This window comes from Herpailurus yagouaroundi, unplaced genomic scaffold (genome assembly GCF_014898765.1).
Source record: "Herpailurus yagouaroundi ecotype Mexico unplaced genomic scaffold, PumYag 28, whole genome shotgun sequence".
Taxonomy (NCBI): domain Eukaryota; kingdom Metazoa; phylum Chordata; class Mammalia; order Carnivora; family Felidae; genus Herpailurus; species Herpailurus yagouaroundi.
This window is the reverse complement of record NW_024412376.1, coordinates 71,805,700-71,816,071: the sequence shown is the minus strand read 5'-3', so window position 1 is coordinate 71,816,071 and position 10,372 is coordinate 71,805,700. Positions and strand designations below refer to the sequence as shown.

The 10,372-nt window shown below is 43.8% G+C and overlaps 1 long non-coding RNA gene across 1 annotated transcript in view; it reads right to left on the bottom strand.

Annotated features, from left to right (window-relative positions):
* Positions 1-452: 452 nt before the first annotated feature.
* LOC121028576 (uncharacterized) overlaps positions 453-10,372 on the bottom strand; it is a 17,140-nt gene continuing 7,220 nt past the window's right edge. The window contains exons 2-3 of the long non-coding RNA XR_005789346.1: positions 5,333-5,339; positions 453-869 (exon numbers count right to left, since the gene is read on the bottom strand). This is a non-coding gene — a long non-coding RNA (uncharacterized LOC121028576). The remainder of the gene's footprint in view (positions 870-5,332; positions 5,340-10,372) is intronic.

Sequence of the window (10,372 nt, the reverse complement as noted above, 5' to 3'; positions counted from 1 at the left end):
GTATACAGGGGCCGATGGATACAAGCAAAATTATGGAGAGGAGGGGCCCTTCCACGGCAGGAAGCCAGAATGCCCAATCTGTGAGATCCCATCCTTTCCATTTATTGATATTTTCCTGTTTTCTATGTTGAATTCTTTCCTTGAGTTCCTTAACCTTAGTTGTAACTATTCCTGACTGTTTATGAAATAGCAACATTCCTCCCCCAGAAAGATGCAAGTCCCTCCTTTTTCTGAAGTGAGGAGGTCGAGGGCTCGCCTATTTAGGGGGGTCACTGCCGCCAGAGTGTTTATTTGGCTTTGTAAGGCTACCAGAGAATCTGCCACCTGTTCCATGTCTTCATTTAGCTCTTGAGATAGTCTATGGTATAGTCCTACGGATGAATCTATTCTCCCTATTCTGGTTCCTATTCCTGTCACAATTCCTGCTCCTATCAGAATGGGTAGAAGGACTGCCCGTTTAGCCTGGGACTTGGGGCTAAAGGCTGTTAGGAGCTGATCTTCAGTGTATATGGATATAGGATATCTTCCTAACCCCAGAGATATCCAGTTGGCCTGTAAGCATCAGAAGGCCAAATTAGAACATAGATAGAACACCTCAGGGGTTGAACATAGCATTATATTTCTCTTTAAGGTTATATTTTTTCCGTATAGAGAGGTACCATTCATACCTCCAGGGACTGTACAGATTAGATTGTTGGCATTTGTGAGAAGGATCCCAGTGGCCACGGGTCCAATTAAGACAGAAGTGTTGGTTTTCAGATTTTCAGGAACTTCCCAGGTCAAAGGGATAGGAGTGGCTAAGTAAACCCTCCGGCTGAGGGGCAAGCACATCCAGCAGGTTTGGGTGTGATTATCTATTTTATGGAAGACTTGTAGAGTAGTGTTGGCCCAACGCTGGAGTGGGGAATTGGTAAGCATATGATTGAGGGCTGAAAGGTTCAAACCTTGGTAGGCTGCCAGGGGAGTGGTTGCCTTTATGGCTTGTATTACCCTATCCTGGGTATCCTTTATAGCTTTTTGAAGGGCCCTGTCTTGCACCCTTCCCCCGTCTGAGATCCCCCATTGAGGAAGGTAAGTGTAGCAAGCTTCCCTCTCTGGAGGCCCTTGTTGTGACATGGGTTCCTGACATTTTGGGTTATCTCTATGGTCCAATACTTAGTCCTTGGAGCACCGGGTGACTGACAGAGAGTGGGTGTTTTTCCCTTGTAGCAATCTTTGTGGAGGGAGTTGAAGGCACTGAACACCCTTGACCCCCTTATTGTCATATAACAATCCTGGGGGCAAAGTAGGTAAGTGGCAGTTGTGAGGGTGAGAGAGATTATCATAATATACAGGCAATACTTAATCCTCCCATCCAGAGGAGGTATGTGAGACCCAGCATGCATCTTTTGTCCCATGTCCAGCTTGTTGGTGCAATCTCTATCAGCCCAACAATAAGAAGTAAGATCAGGGCTATGATACCAGTGAGGGGCAAGGGCTGGCAGAGTTGCATCCAAACCCCTGAGCTCGGTCCACATGTTGATTCCTCAAAATTTAAAGGCAATCATAATGAGAATTTAACATCCATAACGGTGCATTACTGAAACATAGTTGTTCTCTCTAACCCCCTCCCCCCTTTCCAGAGATAGACAAATTGAGACCAATGCATTTGTAGAACAAATCCAGTCTTAATCTGGCCTAATTATTTACATAAACTCAGCAAGAATAGAGATTGATCATGATGATCTTTTAAAGTTTGTTTTGTTAGAACCTTTTATAGGTTCTAAATCTCCGGGTTGAACTTTTAGTAGCCTCTCCAGGCCAGAAGCCAAGCCAAATACTTGCCATCAGACAGGTCTGCAATACCTGTAGAATTGGGCGAATTCCTCTTCATGAAGTCCCCAAGATATCCTGAGGTTCCTGCACCTGCCAGGAAATGACCTTCTTTACTTACCTGGTAAGGTTGCTGGGAACTCTGTAAGCAAGGCACCAGGCCAACATTTCCAAGGGGCTTTATGGCTCCATGTTTTATAAAGCCAACCCTAATTCCTTAAAGCTGCCTGGTAATATCTGAGTCTATGAATGTCGCCCTCAAATATGACATTCCAGTCAAAGCCTTGGTAAACTAACCAGTATTTCCAAATGGTGACCTATTATAAGATGAACAGATTCTTACTGAACTTATGCAAGCAATTGTAATTGCCATGAAAGAAAGAATACTCATTGAGAGATTTGAATTTCAGGGGAATTATGTAGAGAGAAAAGATAAATGCTTCAGTTTACAAATGCATACTTTATGACATTTTTGTATATCATAGATACCTTAAGAGAAATTTTTCTTACTCTGGAAGAGGAAACATTAGGGAACCAGCAATATTTTCAACAAGAATCACAAAACTATAACCTTTCTCAGTTCATTTAATCCCATGTTCCTAATTCTTGTTCAATTTGAATAAAGCTTTTTAGTTCTGGCAATGTTTATCCATTTTAGTATTAATCTTAAAGATGTTGAATACCTGTATTTATCCCCAAAGCCCTTTTTATAAATCTCCTTGAAGAAGAAACACGTTTTGTGAGAGAATAAGAACAATTATAAATGGCAAAATCTCAGAAATAGACATCGTTAAATATCTGATGAGAGTTCATTATGATGGAATTGACAAAGAAATTTGATTATTTCTGTGACACATAACATCTCAAGTAATCAGAAATAGGTGATGACCTTATATCAAAACATTAAAATTTTAGGAATTGCATATATTTGGGCAGTTACAACATTTACCTGTGCAATACAATCTAAGGTTTACCATTGTATGACAGAGCTTTTCCAAGTAACTTAACATCCCAAATAAAAGGGCCTAATTGGTCAAGGAGACTTCATTTACCATTTAAATCCTGAGAAGTTCGTTAAAACCCCAGAAGTCATAAGTGCATCCTAAATAGGATTACAGATCTTACAAATCTTACAATTTTATATATTCAACAAAAGTGGCAATAAAAGATCCCAAAGGTGAATGTATAGCATTATACAGTTGTTATCAAAACCTAGCTCCTTTAACATTCAGAAGTTTTAACTAAGTAATCAAAGACCTGATAGAGATGAGACCTAAAACTTTGATCTTCCTGGAGGATAAACCTTTGTTTGTATTGTCTTACAAAAGCAGATCAATAGTTCAAGAAAACTTTTTCATTTGAGCAGAGAGAAAAGCAGGATTTCAACCTTATACCAGTGTACTTCTAAAATTCCATTCATCTCAACCTTCTATAACTTTCTTTTGCTTCTAAATTTTATCCCAAAGCCATTTCTTTCCAAATAACCAATCTCATTCAGGACAAAATTACTTTCTCTTACCCTCAATGAAACTGTATTTCCATTCCTTATATCTTTCTTATATACCTCCTATTTTCCTACATCCAGAGTTGCTTTCTTTATTTTCATTAGTCTTAAGTACATTTAGCAGAATTTTAACTCTTAGGAAACCTTAGTCTCCAATTGAGGACTTAGTAACAAATTGAGAGGTGTTAACATCAGAATTTTTTTAGATGGTAAATTCGTGAACCAATAAAGTACAAAGCATGTTTTCCAATAGGTATGAACAGCCTTAATTTCTCAGCAATAAGAAGTTAAAAACACAAACCTATGTTCAATAATCAAAGCTTTAGCATTCCATCCTATTTGGAAAGTTTCAGGTTACCAACGACCTTGAAAGTTATCTTAACAATTACCCATGAAAACTTTGACACAGAAAAAATGAACTATCATCAACAAATTGCAACAGAGATGACATGAGCTTATTTGACCTTTGCTGATAACTTTAAAGACAGGTCCAATAAACTTAAATTAGTTTAAACATCAAATATATTTCACCTGCATCCACCTAAAAGTCAATTTTTCCCCACTGTCAATTTTCATTTGGGGCACCAGTGGAGATATCTGAAATGGGTGGTCCAAGGGGGGGTGCACTTTACTCCTTGACTTGGAGAGTGGGAGGAGGAACCAATGGTGTCTGAGACACTGAGGCTGGTATAGGTCCACACCCAAATTGGTGCAGAAACATGAGGGGGAGGGGAGCGCAGAAGCAGCAACTGCTTGGGAATATTCCTTAAAGACCCTGTCCTGAGGTAGAGTAACCACAGTTGGCTCCAATTATAGCTGTTAACCTGGGAAATGAGGGAGAATCCCTCATGTCTATTAAGCAGAGGAACAGGGAGAGAGACTCAGTGTCCCCTTCCAGTCTGGTTCTATCTCGGCTTGACCAATAAGGTCCCCTTCTTGAGGTTACTCCTGATTTCCGCTGGGTTTTTGGGACTTTCCCTGGTTGGGACACTTATTCTTTTTAATGTCCTTTCCCGTTGCAGTAGGTTCATTGACCCCTTGCTAAGGAGGTTCTGGGCCTCCCCCCTTGCTGCTGGGCATATTTATGGCCTTCTTAGCCTGCTCTGATCCCCCTGAGAGCCTTTTGATATCAGTGGATGTGGACCGGCATCTGGAAAGCACCTGTGCCTGGCCGAGGGTGCAATCTGGCTTCTGGGCCTTGTTGGGGAGGGTTCTCTGGCCTGGAAGGGGAGGAGAAATGGGCAACCAGCGCTGGCAGTGGGGGGGGGGGGGTCAGCAGTGAGTCCAGGGGGGGAGGAGTTTCAAGCTCAGGGGAGGAGGGAGGGATCCTAAAGAGTCATGAAGAAGGGAACATTAGGGGAGCGGTGGGTCACTTCTTTGGCTCCCTGGGTGAGTCTCTGGATAAAGCGGCTAAAACCTTTGCCTGGCTTTTGTGGCTCTGTCCCAACCCCACAATGCTCCCATGAGGTTGAGTCACACAGACAGAGGGACAGGGACACCCCCTCCAATGAGGAGACCAGCCAGATGCCCGCCTGGCCGTGTCCTGAAGGAACCCAGGTGATGCTCAGCCCCACAGGTCCCAGCCCTGCGACCCACGATCAGAAACCATTCTGATATCACCACAGACCAAGCACCATCCACCATGGAATCACAGATGGGCCCACTCAGACTCCGTGGCCCCCTGAGGACATCAAGAGCGCCTGCCTGTGGAGCCACAGAATCAAACTTGGCAGGCAAGCCAGACCAAGTTACACATTCACATTCACATACACACCAGAGGTTATTATATTCCCTACCATAGAATCCCTACCTATGAGACTTCTGAAGTCTCAGGGAGTGATCAGGTCCCCCTTCCACTCTTGCAAGTGGGCCTGACTAGATTGGGCCCCAGCCTTACCAGTTCTGATGTAAGGTCCAGGTCCTCTCCTGCCAAATCTCCTCGAGTCCAATGGGAACAGAGAAGCAGGGCCAGCCTGAAGGGGACAGAGAGGGAGACTGCCGAAATTTAGGCAGGACGCACACTCTCCCTTGTGGTCCCTCATTCCCTCACCGCCGTTCTCCCAAACTGGTGGCAACAATGGGCCAGGGCGGTTGGATTTCCCCGGTCAGGGAACCAAATTTGTTATGGAATCAGGCTGGAACACTGGCAGAAAAACCAAGCAGCACTTGGAGAACTTGGTGGCTTGGAGATTTATTTAACACCAGCAGGCTCAGAGGAGACCGTTTCTCCAAAGATCTGAGCCCCAAATGTGAGTAGGAAGGGTAATTTATAGTTATCAGCCTCCATATTTGTGGGAACAGGGGAGAGGTTTTCACATGTGCAGCAAAGGAAGAACCCAGAGGAGGGGTCTCTAAGCTAGAGACCAGAGTTTGTTTTAGTCCAATCAGCCATCTTTGGTGTACTTTATCCACTTCTCCAACATTGTGACATGAAATGTTTGGTTATTTGTTCCTGTGTAAATGATATGTCCTTTTATCCCTCTGGCTGCTTGTCAGATTTTTTTTTAATGTTTACTTATTTATTTTGAAAGAGAGTGAGCAGGGGAGGGGCAGAGAGAGAGGGAGAGAGAGAATCCCAAGCAGGTTCTGCAGCTGTCAGCATGGAGCCTGACACGGGGCTTGAACTCACAAACCATGACATCATGACCTAAGCCAAAACCAAGAGTCAGATGCTTAACCAACTGAGCCACCCAGGTGCCCCTCAGACTTCCTTTTATGTCTTTTTAAAAGCAGTTTGAGTTTTATATGCCTTGGTATAGTTTTCTTAACATTTTGGGTTATAATAATTTATGTCTTAATATACTATCATCTGTCATCTCTATTATTTTTTGAGTGTGTGTCTATTGATACAGGTTTGTTTTTTTTTTTCCCCCTCATTAAGGGTTGTGTTTTCCTGATTCTAATCATGGCTAGTAATTTTTAAATTGATGGCAGACACAGAATTTTACCTTGTTGGAAGTTTTGAGTTTTGATCTGGGATCAAAACCTAGTTAGGTTAGGTGGGAAGAGTTTTAGAGACTTTTTTTAGAGACTTTTTTTCTTCCTTATTTTTTCATTCTTTTTAAAGGCGGGACCAAAAGCAACCTTTATTCTAACGTTAATTTTGCTGTGCCGTTTAAGTACTTTACCTGATGCCCTGTGAATTACAAAGCCTTCCCAATCTGACTAGTGAGAATATAAATCATTCCTGGCTTTGTATGAGCTCGAGGGATTGTTCTTTTTTGTGGTTCTTTCCCTGGCCTTAGGTGGTTTCCTCGTGTACATATGCTCTTCAGAGACTCCTTTGTGGCTTTCTCTCTCTCTCTCTCTGTGTAACTCACCCTTCCAGTACTAAGCTATGCAAATGCCAGCTTGGCCTATTCTGAACTCCAGACGCTGTCTACTCCTCTCAGAGTCTTTGGATCTGTCTGGATTTCTGCCTTGTAGGCTGCCACTCAAAACTCTGCAGTCAATGGCTGGAGTAATTGAGTATTGGTTTCAATTGCTTCTTCTTCTTTTTTAATGTTTATTTATTTTTGAGAGAGACAGAATGTGAGTGGGGAATGGGTGGAGGGAGGAGGGAGACACAGGATCCAAAGCAGGCTACAGTCTCTGAGCTGTCAGCACAGAGCCCACTGTGTGGCTTGAACTCACAGACCACGAGATCATGACCTGAGGCGAAGTCATATGCTTAACCGACTGAGCCACCCAGGCTAACCCAGATTTTCTTCTTCTTTTTCACTGATCACTGTCTTGCACTGCTTAAAAAATATTTGCTTCTTATATTTTGTCCAGTTCTTTCACTGTTTCTGGCAGGAGGGAAAAATCTGCTCCCTGTTAATCTATCTTGGCTAGAAGAAGTAGTAAAATAACTTAAAATCATGTATTAAGCATTTTTTGTTCCTTAAAAGTTGCTTTCTGGCTTTTTAGCCACTGAAGTTTCCTTGGCTTACTCATTTTAGGATGGTCAGTTTCTGTGCTCGCTTCGGCAGCACATATACTAAAATAGGATGGTCAGTTTCTGTTCTTCTCTCTTTTCAAAGGTCCTCTCCTTTTGTTTTGGCCTAGTTTTTGCTTTGCTCTTTTTTTTTTTCCCCCTAAATCCTAGATCTAGTAAGTCTTCAGAATCCCGGTTCTACTCTTTTAAAAAAAAATTTTTTATGGGGCGCCTGGGTGGCTCAGTCGGTTGAGTGTCCGACTTCGGCTCAGGTCATGATCTCATGGTCTGTGAGTTCGAGCCCTAAATCAGGCTCTGTGCTGACAGCTTGGAGCCTGATGCCTGCTTCGGATTCTGTCTCTCTCTCTCTCTCTCTCTCTCTGTGCCCCTCCCCCGCTCATGCTGTCTCTCTCTCTCTCTCTGTCAAAAATAAAATAAACATTGGATTTTGAGGGAAGATGGCGGCGTAGGAGGACGCTGGGCTCACTGCGTGTCCTGCTGATCACTTAGATTCCACCTACACCTGCCTAAATAACCCAGAAAACCGCCAGAGGATTAGCAGAACGGAGTCGCCGGAGCCAAGCGCAGACGAGAGGCCCACGGAAGAGGGTAGGAAGGGCGGAGAGGCGGTGCGCGCTCCACGGACTGGCGGGAGGGAGCCGGGGCGGAGGGGCGGCTCGCCGGCCAAGCAGAGCCCCCGAGTCTGGCTTGCAAAAAGCGGAGGGGCCTGACGGACTGTGTTCCAACAGCAAGCGCGACTTAGCGTCTGGGAGGTCATAAGTTAACAGCTCTGCTCAGAAAGCGGGAAGGCTGGAGGACAAAGGGAAGGAGAGCTGCTGAGCCCCTGGACGACAGAGCTCAGTTTGGTGGAGAACAAAGGTGCTCTCCAGCGCCATCTCCCCCGCCTATCCCCCAGCCAAAATCCCAAAGGGAACCAGTTCCTGCCAGGGAACTTGCTCGCTCCGCGCAAACACCCAACTCTGTGCTTCTGCGGAGCCAAACCTCCGGCAGCGGATCTGACTCCCTCCCGCTGCCACAGGGCCCCTCCTGAAGTGGATCACCTAAGGAGAAGCAAGCTAAGCCTGCCCCTCCTGCCCCTGTGCACCTTGCCTACCCAACCCAGCTAATACATCCCCAGCATCACAAGCCTGGCAGTGTGCAAGTAGCCCAGACAGGCCACCCCACCCCACAGTGAATCCCGCCCCTAGGAGAGGGGAAGAGAAGGCATGCACCAGTCTGACTGTGCCCCAGCGGTGGGCTGAGGGCAGACATCAGGTCAGACTGTGGCCCCGCCCACCAACTCCAGTTATACACCACAGCACAGGGGAAGTGCCCTGCAGGTCCTCACCACGCCAGGGACTATCCAAAATGACCAAGCGGAAGAATTCCCCTCAGAAGAATCTCCAGGAAATAACAACAGCTAATGAGCTGATCAGAAAGGATTTAAATAATCTAACAGAAAGTGAATTTAGAATAATAGTCATAAAATTAACCACTGGGCTTGAAAACAGTATAGAGGACAGCAGAGAATCTCTTGCTACAGAGATCAAGGGACTAAGGAACAGTCACGAGGAGCTGAAAAACGCTTTAAACGAAATGCATAACAAAATGGAAACCACCACGGCTCGGATTGAAGAGGCAGAGGAGAGAATAGGTGAACTAGAAGATAAAGTTATGGAAAAAGAGGAAGCTGAGAAAAAGAGAGATAAAAAAAATTCAGGAGTATGAGGGGAAAATTAGAGAACTAAGTGATACACTAAAAAGAAATAATATATGCATCATTGGTATCCCAGAGGAGGAAGAGAGAGAGAAAGGTGCTGAAGGGGTACTTGAAGAAATAATAGCTGAGAACTTCCCTGAACTGGGGAAGGAAAAAGGCATTGAAATCCAAGAGGCACAGAGAACTCCCTTCAGACGTAACTTGAATCGATCTTCTGCACGACATATCATAGTGAAACTGGCAAAATACAAGGATAAAGAGAAAATTCTGAAAGCAGCAAGGGGTAAACGTGCCCTCACATATAAAGGGAGACCTATAAGACTCGTGACTGATCTCTCTTTTGAAACTTGGCAGGCCAGAAAGAATTGGCACGAGATTTTCAGTGTGCTAGACAGAAAAAATATGCAGCCAAGAATCCTTTATCCAGCAAGTCTGTCATTTAGAATAGAAGGAGAGATAAAGGTCTTCCCAAACAAACAAAAACTGAAGGAATTTGTCACCACTCAACCAGCCCTACAGGAGATCCTAAGGGGGACCCTGTGAGACAAAGTACCAGAGACATCACTACAAGCATAAAACCTACAGACATCACAATGACTCTAAACCCGTATCTTTCTATAATAACACTGAATGTAAATGGATTAAATGCGCCAACCAAAAGACATAGGGTATCAGAATGGATAAAAAAACAAGACCCATCTATTTGCTGTCTACAAGAGACTCATTTTAGACCTGAGGACACCTTTAGATTGAGAGTGAGGGGATGGAGAACTATTTATCATGCTACTGGAAGCCAAAAGAAAGCTGGAGTAGCCATACTTATATCAAACAAACTAGACTTTAAATTAAAGGCTGTAACAAGAGATGAAGAAGGACATTACATAATAGTGACAGGGTCTATCCATCAGGAAGAACTAACAATTATAAATGTCTATGCACCGAATACTGGAGCCCCCAAATATATAAAACAATTACTCATAAACATAAGCAACCTTATTGATAAGAATGTGGTAATTGCAGGGGACTTGAACACCCCACTTACAGAAGTGGATAGATCATCTAGACACACGGTCAATAAAGAAACAAGGGCCCTGAATGAGACATTGGATCAGATGGACTTGACAGATATATTTAGAACTCTGCATCCCAAAGCAACAGAATATACTTTCTTCTCGAGTGCACATGGAACATTCTCCAAGATAGATCATATACTGGGTCACAAAACAGCCCTTCATAAGTTTACAAGAACTGAAATTATACCATGCATACTTTCAGACCACAATGCTATGAAGCTTGAAATCAACCACAGAAAAAAGTCTGGAAAACCTCCAAAAGCATGGAGGTTAAAGAACACCCTACTAACGAATGAGTGGGTCAACCAGGCAATTCGAGAAGAAATTAAAAAATATATGGAAACAAA